The sequence below is a fragment of the Sesamum indicum genome, linkage group LG2 (assembly GCF_026168435.1).
Source record: "Sesamum indicum cultivar Baizhima isolate 11 linkage group LG2, ASM2616843v1, whole genome shotgun sequence".
NCBI classification, from domain to species: domain Eukaryota; kingdom Viridiplantae; phylum Streptophyta; class Magnoliopsida; order Lamiales; family Pedaliaceae; genus Sesamum; species Sesamum indicum.
The window spans coordinates 20,522,586-20,530,637 of NC_142658.1; positions in this window are offsets into that span (position 1 = coordinate 20,522,586).

Below are 8,052 nucleotides of genomic sequence, written 5' to 3' on the forward strand. Positions count from 1 at the left end.
GTACGAGTTCAAGACATTGTATCGTCCAATGTCTTCGATTGGAATTAACTGTTTCAATTATCCACATACTTGATTCTTTTGACGTATTTAAGCTTCATTCAACATAGTCACAACACAAATAGAAGTGCCAATGACAACTCGTGAATCAATAGTCTGACACAATAACTTTATCAATTTTTTCTACTCGAATTAAGTTTGGTTGAATTAATCAATTATAAAGCAAATGTCATACATTTGTTATGATTATTTTTGGTGAAGTCTATATCAATTACACTATAAATGTACTATATTTGTCATAAATTAATTTAAATTAGGCCAAATCTAATTTGTGCTGACTATAACTCCACCTGCGAATATAAGAGTTGACCACATGCATGTGTTCGGATACCATTCGAAATCATCCAAAAAAAGAGAAAAGGAAAAAACAACCAAATAAGGTTGGCTTTTCGTTCTTACAGACATGCCTTTGGTGGGACAGTTTACAGTTAATTACCTTTACCAAATTACATAAATAAACAGCAAAAGTTTTCCCAAAAGTAATAGCTACAGAAGATCAATGAGTCAACCACCACAGGCAGCACCACAAGCGCCGGCGCAAGCTGCTCCGCCGTATGTATCAGCATGGGAATTTGCCGCAGCCGCCTTGTCTTGTGACGTGCCACCCGCACAAGAAAATACGACGGATATTACGAGAACTAGGGCGAGCAAAGCACCCCACGCCGCCCAAACTACGCTGCCGAAGCCTGCGGCGTCGCCTCCACCCCAGCTATCTCCACCATTCCATTGCCTCACCATCTACACAAACACACACACAAAATTAAAAAAAACAAAGCCCGTATTATTATTTTTAATTTTTTGCAGAAACGAGCACTTCTCTATCCACAGGCTTCTTATTAGAAATTACAAGTCTTTCTTGTGTGCATACGCGTATTATATATATATATATATATATACAGACGGGGCGAGAGAGAGAGAGAGAGAGTGAGAGTCAAGAATCGAGACTCATAATGCAAAGTGGAATTGGAATTGTGAAAAGAAAGCCGCACATTCCTTTTGAATAAAGAGCTTATAATATTATACTTTGTTTGTCATTGTCAATGCTAATCAAGATTATTACTTTAACAAGGATGAAAATCCGACACTAATTCGAGTTTATCTTATTGCAGGTGGGTTGACTTTAACTAATCAGCACCCGAGTCGGTATAAGCTATTATGGGAATTTAGGTGTCGGATTTCCTGCTGGATAAGTCGATGGAGTTCCCCACTTGTAATAAAGCCAAACTTCGTGTAAGCCACGGAAGCTAGAAATCATGTGAAAATAAGACTGCCCACTTCTTCTATCTTTTCACTCTCTACATCACTTTGTCCCCTCAAATCTTCCAAAGTCCAAATAATAGTTAGATTTCATGAAAAATCGTCTTCAATACATTTACCAATAATATCGCCTTTAAGTTCTAAAAGCAAGAGAAATTAAAAAAGGTGAAAAGAAGGGTATCCCACCGGCCTATGATGTCATTATTATTATTATTGTTATTCAATTTCAGTGATTTAATAACTATGTTGGTGACAAAAATTTATTAGAATTAATAATATCTTTGTTAAACAAGTACTGATTGATTATAAGAAATATTTTCTTTTTTATTCTTCTACTACTTATCATCTCTTGTCATTCTTATAAAATATATAATTAGAACGTAATGTTGTGTATTGGGTTTTAATAGCACTGTACGATTGGAAGATTTTTTTTTAAAATTTTAAAATTATCAAAAGACTAACATGCAAAGTATGGGTTCATACTTTGATACTTAGATCAGTAAAAGATATGACGAAATAAAATAAGAAACTCATTGAGTAACAAACGTGAGATTTGATAAACTAAATCATGAGTGTTGGAGTACGAAGAATGGTGTGAAATGTGTGAGAGAAGTGCAAACAAATGAGAGAACTCGAATAGCCTTGCTGTGTGAGTTTAGCCCTCTTGTTGATTTACCTAAATTTCTATTTATAGGAGTAAGTTACGAGAGATTAAGAGTTCCAGTGGAGGAAGTTAGGATATCCCAAATCCTTGGGATGTCTATTTCCTAGGAATATATAATACTTATACACATCATCTAGCACATATGCCAACTAGAAGTGATCCTGCCAAGTCAACCATAAATTTAGGGATGTTAGCTCCCTACATCTTTAACTAGTATGATTCAACTGGCATCTATGTCCCTGCCGGCACCCTTTTGGGATGAGATAACCTAGGATGTGTAGAATGTCGTTAATGTGGTAACTGAGGTAAATTGATTTGAACTTGCTGGTATTGGACCTGAATTAGCACAACACCGTTTGTAGGGTTACAGAGATCAAGCTAATGGTCTTTTAGCCCTCTAACAATGAGTGGACCAACAAGGTTTGGGCCTGGTCTCCATAGCGTGATTTGAGTTGGACTTAGTTCCCTGAGCTTGAAAAATAAATACCTCGTGCATCATCACTTATTCTTAAAAATATATATAAACTGCCAATTAGATTAAGCTTCAGTCGTAGTTCATGAACACGCAACATTATGACCTAATGTAGATCGAATTTCTTCTTATAATTACTGTTGCACATTTATATTTCAGTTCATATATAACATTATGTGTATAAATTATTTTTTAGATATAATTAAGAATGTATTCTTTATACTATGTATAAGATGAAATATAAAATGCAATAGAAAATTCAATCCTGCCAAAACCGGTAAGTTAGCCGAAAAAAAGGGTCTTATGACTTTGACTTAGCATGAACATGAACGATTTATTTATTACCATTAATCTACAAAAGTGGCGGCCACTTCTCTCGGGCTTATGTTAGGTTGGGCCAACATGGAGGAAAAACATTTGATAGATGATGTCCGAGACAGACCAAATCAAAATGTTTGATAGTTGGATCCCAAGTCTCAAGTATTCCATTTATCTTATAAGAAAACTTTGTGTCATTTTTTAACTCAAAAGGAAAAAATATAACGAAATCATCAGAGAAATAAGACCACTAAAATGTGAATTTGGGAGGATAAAGCCAAATGACGGAGATAGAAAAATAATTATATGTAATTACTAATTTATTAAACACTATAACTTTTAATTATAGTATGTACTTGTTAATATTACTAAATTCCATTGAAATTTTAGTGTAAGTTAATATGGATTAGATAAATTTTTAAAAACTAATTTGTGCAAGTATAGTATAACTTTGAGAAATCTTTTTTTTTTTTTAAATTTGAATTTAATAATTGTTTTATTAAAATATGTAAAGGTACTAATGATATCACAAGGGTTGAAATTAGAAGTAAAATGACAATAAAATTTATGGAAGGTATATGCAAATTTAGAGACTGTAAGATAATGTATTTGCATTTAGATCAAATATTTTCAGTGGAGGTTTAGATAATAAATATCAGATACTTGCATTGATCGACTCGGAAGTAAAGACGAATTCTTGATCAACTCTCACATTGACGTCAACAAATTCTATTTATGAGACTAAGAGATAAGTTTATTTGTGGGACAATACCAAACATAAACGTATTAGATGTAATCTTTTTAAATTTGAAATTAAAAATTAGACTAAACGTCCAAAAGAGCACCTTTTGATACTACAAAAACAATAAAGTTAATTTGAAATTTCGAACTATAAACTTGGCTAAAGTACTTTAAAATCGCAAATATTGAATTTGGAAAAAAAGATCACCTAAACACGCTGTCTGCCCTTTGCATCTTGGAGTAAATAAATCAAATTCAAGTAAACTTGTAAAACATTCAAACTCCAGTCATAAAATTTGAGTTGGAGCCCGCCGAAGTTGAAAATTCAAATTCAAACTTGAATTCATCATAAATATGGAACTCAAGTTTCAATCATTTACAGTCACACCATTACAGTTCAAGTTCATAGTGTATATTTGAATGAATGATATATAATTTTACTTTTTTTTTTCTTCAAATTATTTAAGTATAAGTATTTATTTTAAACACTGATATTTCGACTAAAATTCGAAGTTAAAAAATCAAGATCGAACCATATCACATCTTTGCTGAGACCCACCAACAGGAGACAGGCACCACGCATGCGATGCAGCGCACGGATTTGACAGAAATTTGGCGTCGACCCCACCGGCACTAAAATATGAAGTGAAAGAACTTATGAATATGAAGTGATTATTCTAGCACTTCACTACAAAAAAATTGGTAAATAGCAACGAAAAAGAATTGGCGTCGAGATAATTAGTAAGTGAAATACTCATTGTTAATCTACATAAATTTACTTGCTATGAATTTAGCAAGGAAAATTAACTTGCTACGAATTTAGCAACGAACTATTTAAAAGATATATTAAATAATTAATATAGATTAGCAACAAAAGTTTTACTTGCTAATTAGTTCGACGTTGATTTTAGCATCAAATTTTTTCGTAACTATTGATAATTTTTCTTGTAGTGCTTGATTTCATCTATATATAAATATTGAAATGCCTTTTTCTAAAAAATATGCATCCATTCAATTTGCATCTCTTCAATCCAAACGTCGCAATCTTTCAGAAAATAAAATATTATTTTGTTCAATAGGATAAAGATGCAAGTGCCAATTGTCCAGTGAATTTATATATATAAATTTCCTCATTTTCTTAATTATTCCCTCCATTTTTTAGCTTAAACATTTAATTGAATAAGTCTTTATTAAGTATTTAAAACTTAGTTATTCTTTCGACGTGGGGCATAGAATTAATATGTGCAAGCTACCCAACAATTAATCTTTTATAATTTATTTAAAAGTATGAATTTGGATTTGATAGAAGAATTTTTTAAAAACAACTGCATATTAAACGAATTAAAAGTTATTAATATTTTAATAAATTAAGTTAAATTCAGAGTCTGAAATTAACAAAAAGAAATCTCAAATTTAATTAAAACAATGTAAATAAATTAAAAAAAAAAAAAGAATGTTACTAGAAATTCGTAATATTAAAAATATCACTACATGCATAAATTGTAGCAAAAACACACCAACTGAAAGATCTAGCAGAGATTTAATAAATAGAAATGTGATATTCGGACAAAAACAGAGTTTTATGAGGTTGACGTTGGGAATTAAAACATTATTCGTTTCTTTTCTTTTTTCCCTTTTGTTTTTCCTGTTGGTCTCATTGATGTGATACTTGTAAGAAAATTGGGTATGGTAGAACAAGTGGAAGTACCAAACTCAGACAAATGGATGTGGTTCATGGAGTGCAGCAGCATTTCGTGCAGTACCAAGAATTGAGCATTCCAATTTCCACAGCAACCCCTCAGCTACTGGGAAGACCACCATGTCGGAGCACCAAATTTGAATGCTTAGTACCTACGAAAGGGTTAAAATATATATGTACGTAAGTTGCAATAGAAGACAGATGTGGGCATGTGTATATGTCATTCATTCACTTATATTATACATTGAATGCAGTTATCCGCAAGATCTCGACCCAAGTAAAAGCGTGAATGGTGATGAGTCCAGACCCTTTCCTGTTAAAACATTCTGACACGTTGGTAATACGATAATCATGCATGCATATATACAGCGGCGCCCGCCACCCGCCGCCTTCAACTTCTTGTTTGTATATCTCTAACGTATGTAATTTTTTCATTTCAGAATGTTGAAACTCTTCTAAATGATTATAGTGTTAATGTGGGAATTTATGTTTAATCATATTGCAATCTGTACAAAAAAAAATTATCACAACATATCGATTTGAGTTTAACGTAATTTATCCTTATGATATTGTAAATGAGTAAATTATCATTCTATAACAAAAAAATAGCAATTTATCATTCTATGCTTTTTTAAAGTGAAGCGATTTACCTCCCCATTTTAGGAGGTAAATTACTTTATTTAAAAAAATACAAGGTGCTAAATTGCTACATTTTAAAAAATATAGGTAGGGGTGATTAATAAAATTTAAAACCGCCCAAACCAAACCAAACCAAATCGAACCGTTTTTCATTATTTATTTTTCAAATCGCAAATTCTAAATTTAAATTAAAATCGCACCATACTATTGGTTTAGTTTTAATTTAGAACTCTAAAAAAACTGCCAAAAATCAATCGCACTAAATATATAATTAAGTTTTTAAATTATATATATAATAATTTGATAAAATAATTAATCTTTTAAAAGAATTTCATATTCGTATTATATAATCTCAATATCAAAGATCCATATTACAAAAATCCATTCTTATAAAATTTATATTTGGACTTTATACAAAAAAGAATATGTTTAATTCTTTAAGCACATTCAAATTTTAAAATATTTGATGATTGTCTCAATTTTTCATTCATTTTTTGCCCCTTATTTTTTTTTTTGTCCCCCTTTTCCTCTTCTCTCTTTTCTCTCTTAATTACGGCGTTTTATGTCCTGTCTTTCCTTCATTTTGATTAAGTATTTTTTTATTGAATTAATGTATATGATCTTATATTTTAATCTACTTAAAGTTGTGGAGAGTGTTGGTGGTTTATGGTGCACAATGTTGATTTTTATTGCTTGTTACATACAAACACTTATTTCGTTTCTTAATTTGTGTTAGTCTTAATGTCTTAATTTTTTTATAAGTATTAAAACTGCCAAACCTCCTGAAACTGCACCTATGATTTTGGTTTTAAAAGTGACAATTTAAAAAATTATTTCATAAAACCACCAATTACAATTTAATTTTTCGAAAATAGGTTTAAAAAAATCAAAATCGCACCGTGAGCATCCCTAAACATAGGGAGGTCAATTGTTATTTTTATTTTTATAAAGGGGTAATTTTCTCATTTGCAACATCACAGGGGGATAAATTACTATATTTCAAAAAATACAGAGAGATAAATTATTATAATTTTCATAGAGATGTGATTATTTATTTGTAACATAGAGATGATTTTTTATATTAAAATATTACAGGAGGTTTTTGATATTTTAAATATCACAGGAGTCAAAATGAATTTAATCCTTAATTCTCATAACCGCTTGGCTGTCTAGAAGCTGCTTTTAGCTGGGTTGTATATTCAGTCTTTTAATTAATAATTCAACTTATTACCTTTCCAAATAACAATAATAATAATAATTTTCCACAATATATAGTTTTAGAAAATGTAGCAATGTTACTTTTACAGGGATTAAATTCATTTTTATCCCTGACATTCTAGCCTGACTTTAAAAGAAGCTCTATTTTTTCAATTAATGATTATTACAAATTAATTCCTAGGACGAATTTTGTGTATTAATTATGTTACTGATTTATGCATTAAAGGACTATATAATTAAAGGACTTTTTGATATTGATCTTACGTGCTCTAACTAGAAAAATGTAATATTTAATCATGATTAATTGTCATGGTTAAAAATAATAATCATTGACTATGGTCATGCAACGGTTGTTGGCTGTAGCATATGTGAGGGTGGCTAAAACATTTGCAATGGCTTTTACCATGACCCTTAGCCATAGCAAATAACTTTTTCTTGGTGGAAAACCTATATTTTTGCATTGATTTTATTTAATCGCTGTCAATATAAAATATTTACAACTGTTTTTAGTCAATAGCTATTAAAATTGTAGTCAATAGTCATTTTTTTCTCTAGTGTTTGTTTTGTAGACTAAATATAGTTCTACTTTTGGATTACGTAGACCCAACTTGATTGAAAAATTGCATTTTTAGTCCCATAAATTATGCTCATTTTCAATTATTAGTCCTATTAGTTATGATTTTTCCATATTACATTTCATAAGTTAGAAATTTTTTTATTTTCAATTCTTGCATGACTTTTCGTCTAATAATTAATGGAGAAGTCACAAAGCAATTAGTTCAAACACGTGCTGGACTAATGATCTAGTAATTTCTCCGCTAATTATTGGACCGAAAGTCACGTGAAAATAAAAAATAATTTTTTTTTAATTTATATATGGGATACAATATGAGAAAATCATATCTTAAATCACACGTGACAAGTTATCCTTGGTGCTATCTCTCTTGTGATTCTGGCCCTTTTTGCATCTAAATGTATATAAATAGA